Source organism: Lissotriton vulgaris, chromosome 5 (genome assembly GCF_964263255.1).
Source record: "Lissotriton vulgaris chromosome 5, aLisVul1.2, whole genome shotgun sequence".
Taxonomy (NCBI): domain Eukaryota; kingdom Metazoa; phylum Chordata; class Amphibia; order Caudata; family Salamandridae; genus Lissotriton; species Lissotriton vulgaris.
In genome coordinates, this window is record NC_141693.1 from 1630682213 (window position 1) to 1630709714 (window position 27502).

At 43.8% G+C, this 27502-nt stretch overlaps 1 protein-coding gene across 1 annotated transcript in view; it reads right to left on the bottom strand.

Moving 5' to 3' along the window:
• The window catches only part of PRR29 (proline rich 29), a 715263-nt gene that overhangs the window by 48138 nt on the left and 639623 nt on the right, over positions 1 to 27502 (bottom strand). The gene's annotated exons all lie outside the window — the stretch shown is intronic.

Consider the following 27502-nt stretch of genomic DNA (forward strand, 5'->3'; position numbering starts at 1 on the left):
ATCTTTTGTGTTTTGCTGTTCGCCCTATGTAGAAGGGGTATGCCCAGACTTGGGTCCCGTGCTCACTAAGCCACTGGAGTCAAGCTATTCTGGCTGAAGAGGGGTGAAACCCTGAAACCGGTCCAAGGATGCTTGATTCGGTCCAGGGAAGACATGGCTTGGCAGTTCGGGCTGGACTGTTCGCATGAAGCACAGGGTCAAGACTGATTTACATATAACCATGTCTGAACTCGGGTGGCCTGGTGAGCAAAATAATGATGGATTAAACCCAGATATGTGACTTGGGGTGCATGTTTTGCCAATGAGCAACATTCTATCCATCATCTCGTGTGTTTTGATTATTTTTAATAATCAATTAGAAATTTCATACACAGGATTATTTCTGATTGATAATGCTAAAGCGTTAACCCTATTGATTAAAAATTTTACGAAGTCTAGCCTATCTAATCTTTTGGTTTATTTCTCTCCTACGCCACTGTCTGAATTAATGTTCAAATTTCATAAATATTGTAGCCCCTTATACCTGTTAAACACTTAATCATGCCTTGCAATGTTCAGTTGAATCTCTCAAACAAATTGTTTCCTTGCGGGTGGGAAGGAGTGGTGAAATTATAGGTTACACCACAATCCTCCCACAGTAATGTCATATACTTGGATATGAAGTTGGTAAACCGGTCAGATACAACCTCTCTGGGGAAACCCAAGTGGGAAAAGATCCCCATCAATGCCCGACTCACCACAACGGCTGTCATTGTTCTGAGAGATGTAGCCTTCGGGCACCAGGTGGCATAGTCCACCAATACCAGGATGTGCTTTCTGCCTAGGGCTGTCTTGCAGTCCAGCGGCCCTACAATGTCAATTCTGCTCAAAAAAGACTTGATTGGCGAGCATGTGTAGACCTACAAAGTGCATCAGAGTACCTTCACATCTGGGGGCCATAAGAAGTGGGTGACAATCCTGTCAAAGGTTTTGTCCTGCCCCAAATGTACTGCCAAAGGCACGTCATGAGCCAGACTCAGTAGGAAGGTTCTGAACGCAGGGGTACCACCAGCACATGGGCTGACTCTGGCTCAGCAACCTTAAGCTCTCTGTAGAGGAGACTGTTCACCCAGTAGATCCAATGTGATCCAGACTGATCGCCAGCTGCCTAGTTTGCAGCCTGCTGCCACAAACCAACAAGAGTAGGTAATATGCCCTCTGCTCCTTGCAGAACTACTTCCTGGTGGGACCCCCTTTCTGCTGCCATTGGGTTAGCTCAGGTAATTCTTCCAGTTCAGCTACCTGCTCCCCTGTAGGTTCTGGGGCATCCCTCTCGAGGTCACCCTACTCCTGGACTGGGGGAACTTCAGAGGAAGGTTCCCTTTCTCTCATGCCCCCTGCCCTTCCTCTTTCTGGCAGGCACCTAGGCCCCTGTTTCAGGCTTAAGGTCCTCTTCATCACCCCTACTGGCTGCCATTGACAAAGTGGTCACACACGCCAACATAGTCAGACCCAACATCTCCAAATGAGACCGGTGTTCAACCTTTTCCAAAGGGGAACTCTCCAGATCATGGCCAAGCAAACAATCAACAGGCATGGTTGGACTCACAACTACTCTGAAGGTACCTGAGACCCCTCCACCCCATTCAAAGAGAACCTGAGCCACCTTACACAGGTGCTCAGAGTTGTCTACTGCAACTACAGGGTGAAGTACATTGGGGATCACCTACTCCTCAGACACCAATTGACACCTGAGGGATGTCACACTGTCAAGTGTCTCTCAGAGCCTCCAGTCTCTTTCTGTTGATGGTCACCCACTGCCTGTATTTCTTGGTCTTTTGGAGAACAAGGGTCCTCTGGACAATCTCGCTGTCCCCTAGCGAGACAAGGGTCATCTCAGCTGGCTCATACCCATCACCTTGGACCAACTCTTCCCCAAGCAATACACTAACCAAACCTCGTGACTGTGCACCAGTGGGTGCCAGTGTGTACTTTTGACACTTGGGGTCCCCCTCAAGTGATCTTCCTGACCAAATGCAAAACACTTACCTGGATCCCTTTCTGCAGGCTTCCCCTTAGAGATCCAAGGTTTCTTACCACTGGGGGACTGAGAACCTTTATCCCAGGAACCAGATTGGGGCCCTTCAGAAAACACCTTCTGTTTACCCTTATCCCCCTACTATTCTGCTAGAGACCCTACCCACCCTTTGCTGGGGCTCCTACATACCCCTTGTGGATTCTGGTACTCGCCGTCCAGCAGTCCACCTCCTGAGCACGCTTCCTGGGGTCACTCAAATTGTTATCTACCTGATGCTGGCACAACTCTGGCAAACGAAGACTACACAAGTCTCCCAATCAATCAAATCATACAACCCTTGATAGTCAGTTACCTTGCTGCCCTTTATCCAAACATCCAGTAATATGAAAAAAATGATTAACACATTCCAACCAAGTAAGAGAATCAGTGCTCCTGAAACATCCAAACTTTTCCTTATACTGCTCTGGGGTGAGCCCATACCTGGTAAATAAGGCCTCCTTCATGATAGGTTAGGTGAGGGTGTTTGTGTCCCCTAGGGCTGCCAAAGTGCCCCTCCCTTCCTTCTCAAAGTTGTTCTACTGGACCCCTCCCCACTGCTTCTCAGGGACCTCATTCATATGACAGACTACCTCATATCCGGTAAACCAAGCGTGTATGTCATCACCCTTAATAACATCGTATACCAAATGATTTGGGATGTTCACCCTTCTCACAGACTGCACTGCACTGCCTTCATGCTGCCACCATTTGAAGTGATCTTGATGTCCAGTTCCTTCAAACTTAACTCATGAGCCAACAACAGACCATTCTGTTCCAGAGCAAGGGGCTTCTCATTCTCTTTCTCATGCTGTTGGAGCTCCATTTCAAACCTTTTGCTCTCAAACTTGAGACTTTCAGGCTCTCTCACATGCTTCCTCTTCTGTCACCTGATCTCCAGCTCCTCTGAAGATAGATCCCTGGATGACACACTGCTGCCAATTCCTAGAAGATGCTCAAACATGCAAATCCTGAGCATTACAACCCCCACATCCCATTTTCAGTCTGCCTATCAGGCACTCAAGTCCTTCTGAAGCTCCTCCTTCCTGGCGGAGCTCCTCATGGAACATCATAACTCTTTGCAAAATTGCAAAATAGCTTGAGCTGATCTACTTTGTAACAGTATAACATTCCAATCTCAAACGCCAATCCTGCAACCTCACTTGCTGATTCACCACGGAGAGGAATGGCACGTGGATACTTCAAGGGTTATCACAAAAGTAGGACAAAAAGTCAAAAACAGTAAGTGCTCACCTAATGGTTTGCACTAAGTAGTAGAGCACACTGATCACTGTATGTCAAAGTAAAAACACAAGTCATAATCCTCACCACTAACCACCAGTTCTAGAAATGGGGGTCTCTATTTGGAAGTGGCATACACTCTGTTCAAGCAGGGACCCTTCCCTCTACTCAGGATCTCAGGATGAGGGGATTACATACCTAAGAAAACCTGTGCTCAGCACCTGGGTAGCTTGGCACAAGCAGTCAGGCTTATCTCAGAGGCAATGTGTAAAGTATTTGTAAATAACACACACAGTAACACAGTGAAAACACTACAGATAGACACCACACCAGTTTAGAACACATAATATATGTTGATCTAAACCAAAAAAGATCAAAATTGCAAAAATCCAACATAGAAAACTCAAAATATGACTTTTTAATGCGATTCTGTCCATAGAAAACTATGGATGCACTAATTTTACACAAAGTATCTCAAATATGTCAAAACAGCCACAGAGGAGGGAAGAGTCAGAAAACCCAGTGATGTGTCAGTTCCTGGGTCCTTTCCGAGGTGATTCAACAGTTCTGCTGCACGCAGGCAAAGTGATACATCAAATCGGGACTATAGGGGGAAGTAATGCATAGATTCCAAGGCTGTTCTGGTCTGCGGGTGCTGTGTCAGCAGTGCATGGTGCGAAGGCACAATACATGGAAATCCGGGGCTTGGAGAAGTACACACACCCAGAGATGTGATGCCTGACTTTAAAGAGGGGATTGACTTGCACCAAGGGGTTAGGGATTATGAGGTAGCTTCAGTTGTGCGCAGTGTCTCTGAGGTAGATTAGGAAACTAGCACAGGGGTTCATAGTCCTAATAGTGGGAGGGATGCTCAACTGACTCTAGATAAAAGGTGCAGGGAGAGAGGATCCCCCATGGTAGAACCTTGGCATGTGAGTGTGGAGACTGCCCAGAAGAGTGTGGGTTGAGTGTCAAAGACAGTCAGATTATTTCTTGCCAGTCTCAGGAGCGTGATGTGAGGCACTTGTGTGAGGCACTGGATAGTGAGGCAAAGAGTAGCTTAGTTAATAACGATGTGGGGCTGTGTGTTTCAATTGTTGGAGATCATATGTTATGTCGCTGTTTTCCAGAGCTATGCCAACACCCTGTACAGTATGAGGTTTCTAGCCCCAGCGAGCTTACACTGGAGATAGACCTTTTGGTGGATCCCAGAGGATCTGAGGAACATTTTCGGAGTGATCCTGAAGGGGGTGGCTCAGGTTTTCACCAACCAAGTGAGGTAGAGGAGGTTAGTGGTAGCCCAGAAAGGTTCCGGTGTAGTGGGAGGGGTGTAGGGTCCCACAGCCTGTCTCAGAGGAGAAGGAGTAGGGATGGACTGTGTCCTAAGGTGCCTGAAACCCAGGGCCTGGTTGATTGCATGAGTGAACACCAGGAGGGCAACCTAGTCTGTCACAGGCGGTCATCCCCTGGGGGGCATACCAAAGTGTCAGGTGAACTGGGGGAAACTACTGTAAAAGCATCCCACTAGTTCTTGTGTCTGGCATCACAGCTCCAAGGAGGAAGGTGCATGAGTCCAGAAAAAAGGGTAAAGGGGGACGCAGTCCCCAGTGGTAGGAACAGTTGGTCAGGGGTTGCCAGCTCTGAGGTCACTAAGGCTGGCCCTGATGAGGCCATGGTTGGCCTTGGGGGGTCTTCATTCTCTGTCAGGTCGACAGAGGGCTGAAGAGCTGTGCCAGGAAGACTGTCCCACAACTCATGAGGAGTGTGTGGTGGATTCCAATGGAAGCCCTGCGTTGCCAGGCACAGGTCCAGCCTAAGGAGACAGACCCTGGGGTGGAGGACCAGGTTCAGGGTGTTCCCCCGGACCAGGAGCATGGGATGACTGCTAACAGTGCCCCTACTTGTTGGTCTTCTGGGGTACCACTCCAAGTGGTAGGGTGCAGAGCCCCAGGGAGGAAGACAGGGTGTGGGAGAGCCACTCCAGTCTCTTGTCCAGCTGCAGGGTACAGACTCTGGGCTGGTGGCCCAGTGTCAGGGTGCCATACCTGACTTGGCAGGAGGGAGAGTGGACAAAGGGTTCCCGGAACCTGGAGCTTCTGTCCCCCACTCTATGATGCTACAGAGGTTAGAGAGGCCTGAAAGGCATGAGGCCTGGCTCTCATGACTGACCGCTGTCAGTGGCCACTGTGGCATGTTGTTCTGGTGTAATGAGTTGCCCCTGAGAGGTGGACAGGAGTCACAACCTGGTGGTGAACTAGGCCACAGCACTGTGTTAGCCATGTGGGTACTGACTGCCTGTTGGGACACATCAATGAGCAAAGTAAGTTTAGGTGCTGCACATATGGGGTCCAAAGGTGAGAAGGGTTCCCCACGGGTTAGCTTAGTGGGCCTAAGATTTTGGATAGAGGGATCCAACTGGGTTCAGGAAGGCGTAGAATGGGAATAAACCTCTGCTTTTGCCGGCCAGGTTCCATGTTCTATCGCCCCAAGCAGGGAAGCCCATTACGGTATCGATTGGTCTACCCTGGCTTTAGCCTGGAAGGGGGTTGTGTTGGTAATGGCCTCTCTTGAGGGCTATCCCTAAACCTTTTGCTTCCTCCTCCTATTTTTTCCTGACCTGCTTTTGTTGGCTATAGGACTCTGGGCACTTTACCACTGCTAATCAGTGCTAAAGTGCATATGCTCTTTGTGTAAATTGTTATTGTGATTGGTTGTCCATGATTGGCATATTTTATTGACTAGCAGGTCCCCAATAAAGTGCACTAAGTGTGCCATGGCTGGTAAATCAAATGCTATTAGTGGGCCTGCAGCACTGATTGTGCCACCCATATGAGTAGCCCTGAAAAGATGTCTCAGGCCTGCCACTGCAGTGTCTGTGGGCAGTGTGCTAACTGCCATGTCAACTTGGCAAGTGCATCCACTTGCCAGGCCCTAACCTTCCCTTTTCTTACATGTAGGACACCCCAATGGTAGACCCAAGGTACCCCCTTGGGCAGAGTGCAGTGTATGTGAAAGGTATGACATGTACTGGTGAATGTAACATGTCCTGATAGTGAAATTCTGCCAAATTTCATTTTTCACTATTGAAAGGCTTTTTTGCCCATAGGACAGAATGGGAAATGATTTGTAACATTTTACACGCAAATCATCCCATAGGGGTAAGATGGAAAAATTGAGTTTGGTATCTCTGAACTCAGAATTTAGTGCGCATCTTTTAGAAAGATTGTTTTTGAATTGTGCGATTAAAAATACCACTTTTTTGAAAATTGGCTAATTTCTTGTTCAGCCATTCAAAGTGCTTCTGCAAGTTTGTGGATTGACTGTCTGGCTTTGAAGTGACAGATGCTGGGGATGTGCAGTGGCTCTAGAGAATTTGGATGAGTCAGCACTAGGCTGAATAGGCTTGATCTGCATTTTGGAGTGGTGGGAGGAGTAGCACATGCACCTGAATAGGGCTATGCCTGCCTTCCACAATGCTGGCTCCACTCCTCTGTGTTGTGTCTGGAGCCTTTGCTCACACTGACAATGGAGGTTGTGGTGCAATTGCAAAGTGCCTCCAGAACTGGTTTGAACTGGGCTCAGTTTGCCTTGCACAAAGAGAACAAAGACATTTTGGGGTATACATTTTAGACCTAAAACCCCTGAACTTCAGATCATTCCTGGAATTCAAGAGGAACCTTTGCCAGGAGAAGAGCTGGAGAGACTGAAGGAGAAGTACTGCCCCTTTGCTGTGTGCTCTGTGGCCTGAAGTTGCTGTTCATGTCAAAGAAAGGAGAATGACTTTTCTGTGTGCTGTGCCCCCTGCTTGAAGGAGATCTCCATGGGCCTGTGTGAGCTGGCCTCCTGTTCTGAAGTTTCATGGACACAAAGACTTCATCCCCAGCTTCCCTGAACTTTGCTGCTGTGAGTTCTGACCTGCCAGGAGGTGCCTGTTCCAGTTTTGGACCACTCAAGTTCGTTGTTGTTGCTGATTGAGAGCTAGAAGAAAGAAGAAACTTACAGAGCTGCAAAAATCGACCTATTGCTCTTCCAGCAGCTGTTTTTCCGACGCATTGCCACTGCGCGAGAAGAATTTCCACGCATCGCTGTTCCTCTGTGAAAACCGACTCAGCACCTATCAGCGCTGCAAAAATCGACGCATCGAGTGGTGGCAGCTAAAGAAAACTGATGCTGTGCCATACACTGCTGCTGCATCGATGCCAGACGCATCCCAAATTTCCACGCATTGAACCTGTGTGGCAAGTTTGTCCGACGCCTCACCTGCAGACTGGAACTGTCATAAAGAATCAACGCATCACTCCCCATACAGATCGGATTCAATGCAACCCTTTCTCAAGGTGCAGTGGGACTGTTGCATCACCTCCCTAAGGTCTCAGGAGTGTTGCATCGCTTTGTTTTTTAATTTGCAGCTGTTTGGCTTTTGGAACTTTTACGCATCTACAGGTACTTTGGCGAAAAATCATGTGTCTATAGTTTCTATGGAACAAGTTCTTGAAACCTTTTGAAAGTCATATTTTTAACTGTGTATGTTCGATTTTTGTTGTTTTGGTCCTATTTAGACAGAGGTATTTTATTTTTCTAAACTGGTGTGATGTCCTTTTGTGGGGTTTTCACCGTGTTACTGTGTGTGTAGGAACAAATACTTTACACATTGCCTTTGAGATAAGCCTGTCTGCTCATGCCAAGCTACCAAGGGGGTGAGCAGCAGTCATCTAAAGTGTGTATACCCCTTACCCTGACTAGAACCAAGGGTCCCTATTAGGACACAGGTACCTACCTCTGTCAACTAGAGACCCCCATTTCTAACAGTAGTTCAGAAAGCCCAAACCCCAAATCTCTAGCTGTTCCAGATTGAAAGTTACACTTGTAAAATGTAACAAGAAGCTCCAATGATATCCTATGGGAGAGCTAGTCCTTGCCATAGTGAAAAACGAAATACACAGTATTTCACTATCAGGACATGTGAAACACACCAGTACATGTCCTAACGTTAACATGCATTGCACCCTGCCCATGGGGGTCCCTTGGGTCTACCTTAGGGGTGACCTACATGTATGAAAAGGGAAGGTTAGGGCCCGGCAAGTTGTGCATTTGCCATGCATCATGGCAGTTAATAACTGCACGTGGAGACACTGTAGTGGCTAGCCTCAGACACATTGGAAAGGCTACTGGTGTGGGTGGCACAATCAGTACTGCAGGCCCATTAGAAACATTTGATTTACATGCCCTGGGCCAACACAGTGCACTGTACTAGGGACTTACCAGTAAATAAAATATACCAAGCATGGATAACCAATCAGAATTACAATTTAGACCTGGAGCTCTTGCACTTTGGCACTGACGAACAGTGACAAAGGGTCCAGAGTGCCTAATCCAGGAGAAACAAAATCCAGCACACAGCCAAAACCATAGGAGGTAGAGGCAAAAAGACGAGGGAAACCACGCCAAGGATGCCAGGTCTAACAGGAGAAAATAACACCATGGCCTTGAATGCGATCACTGGTTGTTAATAATCACTGTACTAGGGACTTACCAGTAAATAAAATATACCAAGCATGGATAACCAATCAGAATTACAATTTAGACCTGGAGCTCTTGCACTTTGGCACTGACGAACAGTGACAAAGGGTCCAGAGTGCCTAATCCAGGAGAAACAAAATCCAGCACACAGCCAAAACCATAGGAGGTAGAGGCAAAAAGACGAGGGAAACCACGCCAAGGATGCCAGGTCTAATAGGAGAAAATAACACCATGGCCTTGAATGCGATCACTGGTTGTTAATAATCAGTCTCTTCACATACAGATGATCAAGCAAGAGGTTTGCTTATTTTTATCTGAAGTTCATATAGGACTTCTCTGCCATCACCAAGTCTATCATTCAGCTGACAAAGAATAGACATTATTAGTTTGGATGAAGAACATGGCAAGCCTGGTGAGCCTTCTTGGCAAAGTGATGGCTCTGAAATACTCAGCTCTGCTTTGTATACCCCTGCTGTACTTACCTCAGATTCCTCTAGTTTGCTATTCAAGACAAAATAACAGACTATTGAAACTCAAAAAACGGATAATCAACAAACCTGGCAGGAGGTCTTTATAGATAGGTTTGCTATATCCATGCGAAGCACTATTTATTCCCTGCAAGATGCCTTGATTCACAGTTATGAAATAGCATCATAATTCTAGTAATCATGTCTAAAAACATTGATAATGGAAGTATTTTCAGAAGTGTGTCACACAAGCTCAAGTCATTGCATATGCCTGCAACTGTATTTCTGCAGCCTGTTCCCACTCCAATACAATCCTGAAACATGCTTTCTATCGACTTTATTGTCGAATTACCCCATGGAATGCTTCCAAAACATTGTTTGTATTCATGGATAACATCACTAAAATGGAACATAACATTCCTTTCAAGATACTACCCCTACAGTAGAAATAGTAGAAATCTTCATCCTTCACATCTTCCGTTGCAGTTCTGTTACAGTTGACATGGGCTCCTGAAAACTATTGTCAGGGACCTCAATGTACACCTCTCTTCTGTAAAAAAACTGATTAACAGAATGGGTATCAGACAATGAAAGTGTACCAACTACCATCCACAAATGGATGGACAAAATCAGTGAATCAGTGGCTATACCATTCCATAGAACAATATCTCCAATGTTTCTTGATGGATTATTAAAAAACCTTCAGCTGATGGATTTGCAAAAATTAAATCGTTATACTCTCCTTTATGTAGGTCTCCCTTCTTCAGTCTCCCTTCTTTAGTCAAACTGGTAAACAAAACATATTGTGTTGCCTCAAATGTTGAAATGGGCAAGGTTGTTCACATTGGTTGTTACCTTAGACCAGGTAGATTGATAAAGTGCCTGGATCTTATAAACAAGGATACAAAACCCAGGCACCTCATCAATGCCAAGAGAAATTGACACTCAACTCAATCAAATGTGCCTTTTTAATGATCCAGGGCGATGAAGGCTACAAAGAGTTTGGAGCTCCGTACCCAGACAACTAAAGCTTCTACAAAAGTTGCATGGTCTTTAGTGTCTCCTCCTAGGTTAGGAATAAGTTGTCATGGTGAAACTAAAATTATCAAAACATTTCTCAATCATCCAACTAACTATTTAGCATATATCCTACATATACACAAATGAACAATATAGGATCTTAGGAACTCAATACAATTCAAAGACTCTATAATCTACCAATCAAGGCCATAAAAGACACATATCAATACAATACACACATTTTTTTATAAAACAGGTTAAAAAGAACATCATCTCTTGCAATGCAACAAAGCATTAACATAATGTGCTAATCCTTATTATATATAAGCAAAGCGCTCAACAGAGTATAACAGCAGCTTATGAATCACACTTGCAGCATACATAAAAATTGCAATATGCATATGAAGTGTAAATACAGCATGATTAAAAACTATAAATATATAAAACGGAGGTGCTATTACACCAGTAAAACAGAAATTGTTACCCTTCCATTGAATTTCTGGCTCGAATTGCAGCTTTAAGAAAAACACTCAGCCTAAAACAGATAATTGGCATATTCAAGAATTGCAACTTGTGCAGAGCCTGCCCACATCTATGTTACCCTAAAGTTTTTAACGGGGTTTAAGAAAATGACTTCATGAATAATTAAAATAGTTGCAAAAGAACATTATGCAGTAGTGAGGGCATAGAAGCGCGGCGTGGGGAGTGACCCTTGACCCTGTTGCCAGGCAGGTGATTCCCCACGCCGCACAACTCCAGCTGACTGTGCCCGTGTCTGAGTCCCAGCTGCTGCTGTAGTTCGAGGCCCACCTCCCCCCGCAGGCTACCACCTGCGCCACATCCCTGGTGGCCAGTGGTAGGACTTTGGGTTGTTTTTGCCTGGCTACTGTGTTTTTTCTTTGCCGTCTGTAAACTGTATTTTGTGCTTCTCTTTGCCTTCTGTAAACTGTATTTTGTGCTTTACTTTAACTTCTGTACCTCCATTTTGTGCTGTTGTGCCCGTTTTGCATTCTGTTCCTCGCCGGTCCCGCATCCCGCTGCAGCGTCCCCTGTGGCCCGCCCCCCTCGAACTCCCATTAGCCGATCTCCCCTCCCAGTTCCTCCTCCCTCCCCTTCCTATGGTGGCCGCTGTGCAGCAGCACCGCTGGCGTGCTGAAAGCAAGCCCTTCTGGGCCCGTTCGCACCTGGACCGCGCCCAGCACCAGAACCCCTGGTCCCCACGAACGCCACAACGCCTGATTCCGCTACAATGCCAGCACCCTCCACTCACTCAACCCCGGATGAGAACACACCTGCTACCGGGCCACCCGAAGCGGACCCAAGGACCTTTCACCTGCCGGAACTGCAGCTTCACTAGTATCCGCCCCGCCAAACCACTGCACAGGAAAGGACCCAACACCTCAGATGCACCCTCATTAACACCTGCTCCGCCCACAAACACGCCGTAGAACTCTGGGACCTACTCGACTCAACGTCCCCAGATGTCGCCTTCCTGATGGACACCTGGCTGAACCCCGCCTCAGCACCCGACATCGCCATAGCTATCCCGGATGGTTACAAGATCATGAGCAGAGACTGCACCAATCGAGTTTCAGGAGGAATCGCCATCGTCCACAAGTCCACCCTCAAGGTCTCTACCAACTCCGACGACACCCTCAACACTGCCGAACACCTGCACATCCAGATCCACACCGACCCCAACACCACCCTCTGAGGAACCCTCATCTACAGACCCTCTCGGACCCTGACCACAGTTCAGCAACTCCATCACCGACTTCATCAGAACACACGCCCTGGAATCGATGGACTACATCCTCCTCGGGGACCTGAACTTCCACCTCGAGAACAACAACGACACTAACTCCACCACCCTGATCAACAACCTGGCCAACCTCAGATTCAGACAACTCGTCACAACATCCGCCCATGCCGCCGGCCACACCCTCGTCCCCATCTTCTCCGCAAGCATCCACGTCTCCCTCAACCACACCACCGCACTCCACTGGACCAACCATCATTGCATCCACTTCGTCTTCAGGAAGCCCACCACGCACTACCGCACCCAACAGAAGCCCCGCCGCTGCTGGAGCAAAGTCACCGAAGACCAGCTAACAACCACCCTCACTCAGAGCCCACCCTCCGACCCCACCGACGCCAGCACCGGGGCCCGCAACCTCAGACAGTGGATCTACGACTGCACCAACTCCCTAGCCCAGCTCAAGAAAACCTCCAGCAGTCCCACCAGCAAGAAAGCCAGCTGGTTCAGCGAAGACCTCCAGGCCTCCAAACGAACCTGCCGAATACTGGAAAAGAACTGGCACCGCGAACGAACACCAGACAGCTATTCAACCCACAAGAACGCCACCCGCAGACATCATCACCTCATCAGATCCGCTAAAAGGACCTCCTTCAAAGCCCACCTAGACAAAAACGCACACAACAGCAAAGAGCTCTCATCATCAGGAAAGAGCTCTCCAACCCCAGCTCTAACACCAATGACATCCCTCCTTCACAAGACTTGTGCGACTCGCTGGCCACCTTCTTCCACCGCAAGATAACCGACATCCACGACAGCTTCAAGGTCACGACCGCCCCGACAACTACTTAGACCTCTGCCACCACGACCACCACCTGCACCAACAGCCTGCTCTCCTGGACCTACCTCAACAATGATGACACCAGCAAGGTCATGAACACCATCCACTCTGGATCACCCTCAGACCCATGCCCACACCACATCTTCAACAAAGCCAGGACAGCCATTGCGCCCCTTCTCTGGAAAGTAATCAATATCTCCTTTGAGACAGCAACCTTCCCAGAAAGCTGGAAACATGCCGAGATCAACGCCCTACTCATGAAACCCAAAGCGGACCCCAAGGACCTCAAGAACTTCCGGCCAATCTCCCTGCTCCTGTTCCCAGCAAAGGTCATCGAGAAAACCGTCAACAAACAACTGACCCGCTACCTCGAGGAGAACAGCATCCTGGACCCGTCCCAGTCCAGATTCCGCATAAACCACAGCACCGAAACCGACCTCATCGCTGCCACCGATAACATCAGGACCCTGCTAGACAACGGAGATACAGCGGCCCTCACCCTCCTGGACCTATCAGCCACCTTTGACATGGTCAGCCACGGCACACTACGATCACGCCTCCATGACTCCGGGATCCAAGAGAAGGCCCTGGACTGGACCGCATCCTTCCTCTCTGGCAGAACACAGAGCGTCCACCTCCCCCCTTCTGCTCCGATGCCACCGAGATCATCTGCGGCATACCCCAGGGCTCATCCCTCAATCCAACGCTGTTCAACAGCTACGTGGCACCCCTCGACCACGTCGCCCGACAGCACGACCTCAACATCATCTCCTACCCTGATGACACCCAGCTGATCCTCTCCTTCACCAAACACCCCCACACTGCGAAAACCAACCTCCACGAAGGAATGAAGGCAGTCGCCAAAAAGATGAGGAACAGCCGACTGAAGATGAACTCGGACAACGGACTCACCCCTTCAGCCTGGGACGATTCCTGGTGGCCGACCACAATGGGAACAACCCCAACACCCACCGACCACGCACGCAACCTAGGGGTCTTCCTCGACTCGACCCTCTCCATGACTAAGCAGGTCAACGCTATCTCCTCCTCTTGCTTCAACACCCTCCGTATGCTCTGCAGGATCTACAAGTGGATCCCCACCAATACGAGATGAACAGTCACCCAGACCCTTGTCAGCAGCAGGTTGGACTACAGAAACGCACTCTACGCAGGAGCTTCGCCCAAACTCCTGAGATGGCTGAAACGCATCCAGAACACCTCTGCACGTCTGATCCTCGACATCCCCCGCCGCAGCCACATCACACCCCACCTGAGAGACCTGCACTGACTCCCCTTCAACACGCGGATAACCTTCAAGCTCCTCTCCCACACACACAAAGCACTCCACAATACCGGGCCAGCGCACCTCAACAGGCGACTCAGCTTCTACACCCCCACCCGCCAGCTCCCCTCCGCCAACCTCACTGCAGTCCCCTGCATCCAAAGAGCGACTTCCGGTGACAGATCTTTCTCCCACCTCGCCACCAAGACCTGGAACACCCTCCCCAACCACCTACGGCAGACCCAAGACCTACTGACCTTCAGAAGACTACTCAAGACCTGGCTCTTCGAGCAGTAGCACACCCCCACCTCCCCCAGCACTTTGAGATCCTCACGGGTAAGAAGTGCACTCTACAAATGATAAGATTGATTGATTGATTGAATGATTGATTGATTGATTGATTGATAGATAGAGACCCGGTCATAAGGACAAGCACAGGATATTGCGCCCAAGGCATTGGTAAGCTTTCTGAATCTCATAAGGCGCCACACTGAGCCAGATCTCAACCGGAAAAGAAGAAACCCTTCACATTGCACTAATACTAAAAAAGTATAAAATAGGCTCTGGGCTAAAGAGGGTCGGAAAATAACTCATCACAGTACTTTTCACCAATTCATTTTGCAACCTTTATCAGCACAGAATTCCCAAAACAAGCTCTTTACCCATGATTTATCTGCTTTGTAAAAAATGTTTAGGTACAAGAACAAAGAAGACACCCCCAACTCCTGTAATATTGAGGAGATGTATTTCAACCAGGAGATTGAGCCCCAATTATCCAGACTAAGACAATCTGTGATGATGTCCTGACAGAACTGCGCTAGAAAGTTTGTCCATATATTGACCCAGAGAAACAAAGGGGCCAATTGGACACTATTCTCAAAGTAGCACTGATTTAACTCCGCGTGTAAGATAAAGCTAGACGTGGCAGGGAAAGTTGTAAAAAACTTCTGCATATGTGATTTTCCTCAAGCTGAAGGAGGGAACATTTATGAAATCCCCATATCCTCGCCCATACGTAAGAGCATTGGGCATTGTAAATTTTAAGAAGTGGGGTGATAGTTCCCATTCCTCTCAATTTAGCTAAATTGAGGATGCTCCAGCTGTCTTACTAAGTTTGAGGCATGAACTAGTGAATTGGGACTGCAACAAATTTTAGGAATTAAATATGCCGCCTTGATAACAAAAATCTTTTACACTATGCAAGTGCTGCAGCTTTATAATATTTCTACGAGGTTGAATTCTACATGGTCCACAGGACATGATGTGGGGTTTGCCATAGTTAGTGGCCAGGTGTAGACACTCCATCAAATGGACGAAGCGGTCCACTAGTACATGCGGTGCATTTCTGGTCCAATCCAGTAGGACCGCATCATCTGCATACAGGAGTGCAGCAACCTGGGTGTCAGTGACTCTAAGGGTGTCAACCTGAACAGAGGTCAAGTGAGGACAAAGGTTAATAATGTATAAAATAAAAAGTATTGGGGACAAAATCCATCCTTGGCGCATACAGTGGTTGAGGCTGAATACTGGGGACATTTCAACTTCTGGGCTTAAACACACTTTTTCCACCAGATCAATATGCAAAATATGCAAAAGTCTCACAAGAGATGCTGCAACACCCATATCCAGAAGCCTTAGACACAACTTGGACCTGGTAACAGAGTAAAATGCTGTTGAAAGGTCCATAAAGGCCATATAGAGGGTAGCATTTGACTGAGATGTACTTATAAGTTATTAGGCTAAAATTTAAACATTGTTTAGTTGTCCCCAATCCTGCATGAAACCCAATTTGTAATAGGGACAGCATTTGCTGTCCCTGAGCCCATGCAGCAAAGAGGTTGTAAATAACCCTACAAATGATTTTAACAGTGATATGTTATATGTAAATAAGCATGTAGCACCTTGGGGACATCAGATCACTTTTCTTGAAAATGTTTGCCAATTTTCATGATTGTGGGATATGAGTACCTAATGAACCGTAAAACTGTTAAAAAGATTAGTGAAATGTATGTAATAATTATTGTTTTTGTTTCTAAATATTTTTCTAATTAAAACTATCTCTTTGTTTTGAAAGTTTTTTTAATTTAATATAATATTTGTAAGCGTTTGTCATATGTATTTCATATTATATGTTTTTTATTAATATTAAATATATTTGTACTTAAAATGTTAAAATATTTATATATTATTTTGTTTTTTTTTAATTTGTGTTGTTAACATTTTGTTTGTTTGTAATTACTTGTAAATAACTAACATACTTTACCGCTAGTAACCGACATTCATAAGGAAGTGATTTTATTTCTATCGATTTCCCACAAAAGACACTTCTTATGTGAGCTAGTGACCTGAGTTCTTCAGGCTATACTTGCTCTGTGAGATCGGTTGTGTGTTGGGGTGCAGGCACTCAGACTAAATGGCAAATACGTTTTCTTTCTGTGCGTTCACAATATCCATTATTTCATTATTTTTAAAGTGTGAACAGCTTGCGGTTTCGGTTCACTGACCAAATATCGATGTAAAAAATATAGAATGCAAAAATATCGACTCCCTATACTTGAACAGGTAGTACTAAAATATCTAAAAAAATATTGAAGTAAAACATATAGTATATATATATATATATATATATATATATATATATATATATATATATATATATATATATATATATATATATATATATAGATAGCTATAGATATAGATATAGATATAGATATATATACACCCGAAACACCTTTGACAAATGAACAAACCGAAAGAGATCAAATGTTTAACACTCAAGAAAGACATTTCATTGAGGAATTGGCGGAAATGGAAACGACACAAACACAAGACGGTGAATCACATACTGAGTTAGAAAATCTAACAGAAATAACCAGAACTTGTACTACTAATTTCAAACCTCGATCTAAGTTTGTCCCAATAATGCCAAGAGATGGGATAGACATCTACCATGAACAAATCACGAAAGAACTGAAGGACCTTAACATGGCTATAAACAAACCAAAAAACAGGAAGAAAAGAAATATGGAAAAAAGATATAAACAACTAATGAGCAAACTATCTAAAAATAGACAAGTGGTGATAAGAAATGCTGATAAAGGAGGCAATCTAGTTATCTGGAAAAAAACAGACTATCTACTAGAAGCCCAAAAGCAACTTATGGATCAGGACTGTTACCGCAGATGTGACCAAAACATTTTGAAATTGACAAATGAAAAATTGTATGCCAAGCTACTTGCGTGGAAAAGCAAAGGTTTGATAAATAAAGAGGAATTTCTATTTTTGAAAAATAACACCCCAACAACACCGGTGCTATATTTCATACCAAAGCTTCACAAAAATAATCTGAATCCACCTGGCAGGCCGATCATTTCTGCAGTAAACAGCCTAACAGAACATATGTCGCAATATATCGACCACTTTCTACAAGAACATGTCCAACATTTATCCTCATATTTGAGAGACACAGGAGACTTTTTGGCCAAAATAAAAGATATAAAGTGGCAATCAGATTTCCTGCTGATAACAATGGACATTACCTCGTTATATACGAGCATCAGTCACAGAGATGGCTTGCGGGCTACAGAATTCTATCTAAACCAAAGGGATACTGTGTATGCAGAACACAGCAAAATGTTATTAGATATGATGGAATTCTGCTTATATAATAACATATTTCTCTTCCAGCACAGCCTGTACCAACAGATAAGAGGCGTAGCTATGGGAGCTAGTTTCTCCCCTAGCTACGCCTGTCTCCATATGGGGTGGTGGGAGGAATTGATTCTCCATCGTAACTTCATTAACATACTGAGTGATCATGTAAAATGTTGGTGGAGATATATCGATGATTTGTTTATTATATGGCGAGGCACCAAATTAGAGGCTGAAACATTCATTGATAAGCTTAACCAGAATGACATCAACTTGAACTTTACTGCAGATATCAGCCCTACAAATGTAACATTTCTAGATGTTGAGGTCTATATAGAGAATGGGAATTTGGAGACAAAAATACACAGAAAGCCAACAGCTGTAAACTCCATATTACATGCAACCAGCCATCATCCGAAACATCTTATAGAAAGCATTCCATACGGTGAAATGTTACGAATTAAACGCATATGCAGTACACCAGAAGAACTCTCTAAAGCACAAGAATCAAGTAAGAACAGATTTTTAGAACGAGGGTATTCAATAACATGCATTGAAAAGGCAATAACAAAAAGTAACGAGGTAGACAGAAGTTCCCTTTTAGAAACAGCTTTAGCCAAGACAAACACGAAAGTATCAAAAACAGAGATACCACAAGATGACGACTTCAGAATGATTGTAAGCTACAACAAACAAAATAAAGATATTGGTCGAATTATTCGAAAAAATTGGCCATTGGTTAAGAATGACCCAATACTAGGTCCATACTTACCAAGCAAACCAACAGTCACTCATAGAAGAGCACCAAATATGAGAGACAGATTAGTAGTGAACAATCCAATAGAAATCCCCAAAAAGAACTGGTTTAACCAGAGACAAGGTTTCTATAAATGTCAAACGTGTAAAGCTTGCTTGAATGGGGTGAACAAAAAGAGTTTTACACTAGCATTTGGAAAAGGTGACCAACAAATCAAACACATGCTAACGTGTAAAACGGAATATGTGGTCTATATCCTCGAGTGTCCCTGCAATTTAAAATATGTGGGAAGCACAAAACTGCAGGGACATAAAAGAATATTGCAACATATACGTGCAATTAAAAACAAAGACCCGTGTTACCCAGTTGCCCGTCATTTTAATGAAAAACACCAGGGAGATGTTAAATTACTTAAATACTACCTCATTGACACAATACCCCCAAGTAAGAGAGGAGGAGATCGGGATGAAAAATTAAGAAGATTGGAAACTAGCTATATATTAAAGCTAGATTCTAAACAACCGTATGGGCTTAATATAACTGAAGATCTGTATACAAGCCTATAATAACAGTCAAGAAGTAGGTAGTAATGATACTGTTAAAATGGAGTATAGCTGAATAAATAGAATAAAAACATATACCCATAAACAACTCCCTTGGTAAATACAAATGAAATTGAGTGTATCACGACAAACATAGCCTCAATAGAAAACAAAAAATAAAGCAAAAAAAGTTTTTAGTAGTAACTGTTTTTTAATAAAACAATTCATAAATATAAAAATCGTGAATTGTATGTTGCAACACTTTTTAGGGAGTTTTCTTTTCACTGTCATCAGGGTTTACACGACAACACTTTTTCTTTCTTTTGTAACACCATCCTTATCAGAGGCTTCTGAATAGGACTTTTTTAATCACATTAGAATCTGTCCAGAACATATAAATGGCTCCAACAAATTAATTTTAGAGATACTATACATATGTAATATAAAAATCTGTAGAAGTACTATCTTGCACATGCGAATTTGCACAAATTGTATAAAATGTGATAGAGCTGTAAAGAAAATGTAATTTTTTTACCATTAGTACTCACTTTAATTGTATTTAATGGTGAATGCCAAGGCGCAAAACGAGGTCCTAGGACTGTTAGTGATGAGCAAGAAGCAAGAGCCAAGACTAGAGCAGAAACACTGATAACAAGACAAAATCCGACTGGATGCAATGAGGAAGATGAGCAACCACGACTAATATTAACATACTCCAAGGAAAGCTACAACATCAGGCGAATATTGTCAAAATATTGGAATGTGTTAAAGAAAGACAATGAAATAGGCGGTCTAATTGGCGATAATCCATTAGTAACATATCGCAAAGCTCCATCAATCCGTGATACTCTGGTCAACAGCCACTTCAAACAAATAAGAACTCAAAGCTGGCTGGAAAAAAGACAATTGGGTTTCAGCAAATGCATGACATGCAAAGCGTGTAAAATTGGTCAAAATATGAAATCACTCATTGATCCCAGGGGCAGAACCTTTGATATCAGGAACAAAATCACTTGTGACTCACAATTTGTTGTGTATCAAATTCAATGTTTTTGTGGGAAAAAATATATTGGCTCGACAATTTGTCCATTAAAGAAGAGAATTCTCGAACACACGAGAGCAATCCAGAACAATGACCCAACCTACGCAACAGCAAAACATCTGAACTCACATCCAGGGAGAACCTGGAAGGATATGAAATATTCAGGAATAGCGTTGGTTGGCGACAATGAGAGAGGTGGTGACCGAGTAACTAATTTGAGAAGGCTTGAGTCTAAATTAATAATCAGATTCAAAACAAGAAGCCCTTGGGGGCTCAACGCCGATGAGGAACTTTATGTACATTTATAAGATAGATGCCTGCACTCATGCTGTTGTATTTGGTTTTGACAAAGAATTGACACAGTCCTCAACTTTTGTTGCAATATAGAAAGAATGACATATTGCAGCAACAAAGCAGTTTCTGTTTCTACTAAGTCGAACAACATGAATTCAATGTATGTGATAAGTAGTAAATGAATTGATTTTGATTTTAATTGTTCATGCAATATAATTACTTTTGATCCACAGCATGTAGCGACAGAATTAAGACTCACAGGCACTCAGCCATTACTAAACACAGGGACACTCAGTCCACTACTGTATCTCTAAATCAAGGTGAGAATTGGCGCGATAGATGTGACCAAATTCAGCCACATCACTAACAGTCCTAGGACCTCGTTTTGCGCCTTGGCATTCACCATTAAATACAATTAAAGTGAGTACTAATGGTGTCGTGAAAATGCTGGGATCCGGTATTTTACTTTGCATGATTTGGAATTACACTAATCCATAAAACTACTGTGCCCACAATGCACCATAATTGCCAAGTGGTGACTACAGGTATATAATGTGGAAAGCAATGATGGACTAATGTTTGTACCGTGACCAGGGGCAGATTGTTGTCCGAAACGCGTAGGTGGGGATCCTACAGAAAATAAACCCAAGCATTTAACCTATGGAGTAGTGTGCGGCGTGTTTCTTTACTGAAACGGTTTTGCTGAAAAATATATATATATATATATATATAGATATAGATATATATATATATATATACACAATAAAATAAATATTAAATCTGTTTAATAATACAAATTTATATAAATAAGATTTATCATAGATTTACAAATATATAATAAATAAACCTAATTAAAAAAGTTACACACATACATAATAATTGATTAATATTTACTTTAAAACAATTGATGAACTATTACTTGTAATGTATTTATTAAAAATAATTACCTTTAAAACAATGAATAAACTATTAATTTTAATTTATTTTATAACGTTGGAATTATATAAAACATTTACATATATATATATTGTGAATTTTTATATAATTTTAAAATTCTGAAATATAATAACATTAATAGTTTCCCAGGCCCTTCATGGCCGATTCTTCTTCAGGTATAGTTTCTTCAAGCCTCCTGGCCTCTAAGATATGGTGTCTGCCAATTATTAGTATGAGGGTGTTGTTCCATGCAGGAAAGTAAAGTGTGAGAGTCAACGAATATAGATGAGGTGGAAAAAATAGTTGTGAAAGGTGTGGGTGATTTTTCCACCTCATCTATATTTGGTGACTCTCGCACTTGACTTTCCTGCATGGAACAACATCGCCGTACTAATAATTGGCAGACACCATTGTTCTTTTAAGTGATGTCCAGTTTCTTCTACATTACAGATATTGAGCCCTTGATGAAGGGCTATTGCCCAAAATGCATTGGGCACATGTAACAGGTACATCTATACATCGTTATTCACCGCAAATGGAATTTCAGTTATAATTGAATAACCTACCACCTTCCAAATGATACATTTATGAATTGAATAACTGTTGAAGAACTAATCAAGAAAGGATAAATTGATTGATCTTTATTTGAGTGCTAGTTGGAGACGCCCCTGACATCTTGTATGACTAGCCTCACACTAAGGAGAATTCACCTACTAACACCACCGACCTTTTGAAAAGAGCTACATTACATACTTTGGAGTGCGTTAGTTTATACATTGTTTCAGTTGTATAAAACAACTGAAACACTGGAACACATCCTTGACGCAGACTTAAGAAACATAGTGACTTTTGTTGCTATGTCTTACTCCATATCAATGAGGCCATGTACAGACATGTAGGGTGACTTTGCACAGCCTCATAGGTATGGTTGAGACGCTTGCGTCGCCGGAGCATCAAAAAAAAGTGATGCTCTGCGATACAAGGCTCTCATAAATAATCCCCAAATTATTCTGTTTTGTTTTTTAGGTCTTTCGTTATCAGGTATCTACAAATAAAACAATGGGCAGCATAAATGAAAAATACATTTTAAAAGTTGTTACTCAGTGGGAAATGCACTGTAGTAGATTATGAAACCTCAATTAGTTAATGCACTGCAGAGGTCTGCGTGTATTACCATAGAGCCACATAATTAAATCTTGGTTGGTGCAGTGGAGAATAGTGATGTGTATTTTTAGAGCTACAAGGTCACAGTCTATGACATAAAGCACTGTAAATATGTAAGTCATTACTTTATACTTGCATTACACACAGTGTACGTAGAGTGCTGCAAACTGTGCAAATATTTTTACAATAAAATGGTGCTTCCAAATGTAGATTTTAGTAATACCAGAGTGTATGCAATGCAATTTTTTGTTACTTAACTGTCCCTTCAACACACCCTTAGGGGTACTAAGGGATGTGTAAATACAGTTACATTTAAAAGCACACACTTTACAGCTCAGTTGTTAACTCTTTGCACTACCACTCAGAAAACCAAATCTTTGTCATCCAAAAGCTTGGGGTTATTATATCCATCAATGCCATAACCAGCTCCCAAGCACGCTTTACACTTGCAGATTACCTGATAGGCACATTTGCCTCTTACTCAGGCAAGCCGGCTCCCTGGCACAAAAAACGTTTCAGAGCACAAGAGACTCAATTGATAAAAATTCAGCTGATAACAGTAAAACTCCAGCTGATAATGATCTAAATTAGCCATCCCAGGAAAGCTGTCTTTATCCAAAATGAAAGAAAACGTTTTGGGTTGGAGGCCACCTCAGCTTCCCTGTGGGTCGAGCCCCACAGATTGAAGACCTCTGCTCTAGGGGAAGATATCATCTGGATTTCTGTCACACACTGTTAGACTTAACCTCCTCCTCCCTTCTAGCCCTTATGTGGTGGTCATTATAAATGTTCCATCCCTTTCTACAAATTCCAATGAATCCTTTGGCGAATCCTATGGCTAACTAAAGAGCAAGGTAATTCACTGGTTAAAATCAAAAATACATTTTCCCCTCTCCAAAACCGACAACATTCTAATGGTTTGCAGGGTTAATTGGGTTGGTCATCCAAAAAGAACTTTGAAGGTGATTGTGTGGTTATTACCTGCAGATAGGAAAGCCTGATCAATGTTCTATCTGCCATCCAAATGTAACCTGATCCGCGCTTCTCTGAGCTCCATCAAGTTACTTCCAATTAGGGTTTTTTTATAGTCACCTACAGAGCAACATTAGGTCTATTAGTTGATTTCCATGATTAAATCACTTTTTAAAACCAATTCCTTCCCCAATTCTAACCACAAATTGCTAAGCGGTTTTATTTTGCTGTCTGATTATAACAAAAAATCCTCGGCCCAACCCTTTTTATCCCCCACCTGCTCTTTTACCAGCAACAACCCAGATTAAGAAGTTTATGGTCTCCTGCTTTGGCATTTTAAAAACGTTGAGGAAGTCTCTCCCTCTTCTTCCAAAGGCTGCAAAGGAAACCGTGGTTGGGGCTTTCATCTGTCCCGCCTGGACTACGCTAATGCGCTGTATGTCGGGACCCCTGGCTATTTGTTGAACAAGCTCCAGGTAGTGCAGAATTCAGCGGCCCGCCTCCTGTTGGGCCTCTCCAGAAGGAATAGTGTGCGCCTCCATCTGCACCACTTGCATTGGCTTCCTGTGGAGGTGCGGATTAAATTTAACATCATGTTGATTGCACATAGTAGCCTGTATGGCTGGGGGACCAGCTATCTGCAAAAGACGTTCTCCTTTTATGTCCCTGCGAGACAGCTGTGCCCCCCTCCCAATTACTGGTTCAGATCCGCTGGTTCTTGCATCAAAGGCTTTATGGATGCTCCCTGGTCCGGAAAGCCGCTCTGGCGTGGAACGCATTGCCACAGGCTCTCCTCAGCATCCAAGATTTCCAGACCTTTAAGAGAAAGCTGAAGACCTTCTCCTTTTAAACTCTGGCACACGATCCTCTCAGGTTTCACGCCGGGACACTCTCTGGAGTAGCCGAGCGCGCTATAAATGCATATAACAATAACAACACTCCACCAGATGACGAGGCTCAAAGAATTCTGCCTGCTCAATCAATCCTGCCAAGAATGAACAGCGAAGCCCCTTTGGTGGCAAGGTTGACATAAGCCTTGCTCCACAATCCACAAATGCTTTGGAGGATGCAGTTTTATTGTTACAGACTCAAGATTTGCCTCTGGTGCTGGTATCCTCACAGGTCCAAGTGAATCTACAGGTTGTCCTGATCCTCCCTTGTCTCTTACCTCCAGTCAACATCACAAGTCCACCGCTTCATCTTGTCATAATGGCCTCAAAGCAGGCAATATCAGCGCCATGGTCTGTGATCATATACAAATTATTTCATGGATTGTGGCTGGTCTCAGGAGCAAGATATTGTCCCTTGACTTGCAAACCTTAGTGACATCTGCTCAAATACTTGGGCTATGGAAGAAGTTCACATTGAGGGTCTGTTTCAGAGCCCACCATAGGGACACCTATCTCTTATAGCTGCTCATTTCTGTTAAAAATGATTGCCCTCTGCTTATTGTTAATTTTTATGACAACATCCCCAAATCTACATATTGTATTGTAATCACTAAACTGGAAGAAGGCATGATTTTATTTATCTTATCTAAGGTATCACAATACACACTCCTTTGGGTTGGAAATTTTAATATTTCTACAAGGTCAGCTACATTCTCCTCACAATGCATATTGGCGCTTCTTGAATAGCTTTTTATTAAAATATGATCTATCTCTTTTGGAAGGCAAACGAAACGCTAAGTCTGTTCTTTATCATGCGTTTATCGGTAGGGGAGCAAATACTATTATAGATCATATTATACTGTCAACAAATGGAATCCCAAATCAGGTTAATCTTGCAATCAAGCCTAATTCTGTAAGTGATCATAGCCTGCTGGTACTCAAAATACATTTTGAATTGGTGAGCAAGTCAAACACAATACTATAAATAGTACTATGGTAGTAAGACCAAATGGGCCTCGTCTTAAGTGGACCAGTATTGAACCAAGTCCGCTTATCAAAGGCATTATTTATTCCAATAATCAGGACGTGGAGCCCTGTTTATGAGAAGTAGTCAACTACAGGAACATAATAATAATAATAATAATAATAACAATAATAAACCATTTGTAAAGCGCCTGGCTACACAGAGAACAGTGCGTCCCCGCGCTAACTACTGCTAGATTTCAAGAGGCAGATGTTAAAAAAAGCCAGAGAAGGAAGAAGACAGAAATAGGGAACAGAAACGTTTTAAGTTTCCCACGGAATCTAGTTTAAGAGGGTTCCATTCGGAGGTAGAGCGGAAGTTCATTCCAATGTTTAGAAACCAGGTACCTAAAAGAACAGCCACCCATCCTGGCTCTGGTGATACGGGGAAGTTTAAACAGCATCGCGACGGACGATCTCAAATTCCAGATAGGGCGATGTGCAGTGAGAAGATTCTTCAAGTAGCCTGGGCCTTTGCCCTGGGCGATACGGTGCGCAAAACAAAGGGCTTTAAACTTAATCCGTTCCCTGACTGGAAGCCAGTGAAGCTTAGCCAGAGCGGTCTTCCTAGATGCTCTGCGAGGAAGCCTGAGCACAAGGCGTGCGGCGGCGTTCTGAACGCACTGAAGTTGATGAAGGCTTCTCTTACTCAGACCTACAAGCAGAGCATTCCCATAGTCAAGGTGGGGGGTCACCAAGGGATGGACAATAGTCTTTGTGGCTCCAATAGGGAGGAGATATAAAACCTTTCGAAGAACCTTCATTATGCTGAAGCACCTACCAGTCACCTTGCTAACATGGGACTTATAAGAAAGGTCTGAGTCAAGCATTACGCCAAGATAGATTTCTTACTGACTCCACAGGAAGGGGAGGGCTGCCCAATTCAGTGGGTCACCACATGTGAGACCATGCTGATGCTGCTTTCCCAACCACCAGCAGTTCAGTTTTTTCGCCATTTAGGCGCAGGCAATTGTTGTTCATCCATGATGCCACTGATGACAAACAGTTGGAAAAGTTCATGGCATCTTCTCTGTGGTCGGGCGTAAGCTTGAACATCAGTTGGGTATCATCAGCATAGCTAACAATGCCCACCCCAAATGCCTCCACTACGTGAGCCAGGGGTTCCATATAGATATTAAACAAAGTAGGGCTCAAACTCGAGCCCTGAGGAACCCCATGGGCCACCTTTCTGAGGGAAGATTTGAAAGGCGAGCAGTGCATCTGAAAGCTCCTATTGCCCAGGAAGGATCGTATCCAGGCATGTGCCAATCCTATCACCCCCATATCAGAAAGACAAGACAGCAGCGTTGTGTGTAGCATGGTGTCAAAAGCTGCACTGAGATCTAATAAAACCAACGCTGCTGTCTCTCCTTCATCCACTATCTGTCTAAGGCACTCAGTGGAATAGAGAACGGCTGACTAGAGTAGCCGGGTCTAAATCCCGATTGTGAGGGATGGAGGAGGGATTCCTCCTCAAGATATTCCATGAGCTGCCCATTAACCACCTTTTCTATGATTTTTGAGCAGAAGGGAAGAAGGAAATGGGGCGAAGATTTTTAAGTTGAGAGATATGGATATTGGGTTTCTTTTTTAAAGGAATAACCTGGGCTGTTTTCTACGCATCAAGAACGCTGCATTCTTGGAAAGACAGTGTCACAATGTGACTAATATAATCGTTCATCGTGCTCTCCATGACTCCTTTACAGTGTGCAGGTGGGCACACGTCGCAGGGAGAGCCAGATTGTATGCTGTTGACGACGCGTAATAGTTCCTGTCTTTCAGGTGTTTTCAAGCATGTGAGATGAGATTTCCCTTTGGAGCTATCTCTTACATCCACATGGTTACTTGAGAGGTCAACGCCATTAGTAAAGGTGGCATGGATTTTGTCGACCTTGTCTACAAAGAAATCAGCTATAGAATCACATATCTCATTAGAGTAGATATCTTGAGCTTCAAGTCTAGATGGAACCGTAAGCTCTTTATAGATGATAAAGAGTTCTCTGGTGGGATTGTCCGCTAGCTCAATTCTGCTTTTAAGATAGATACT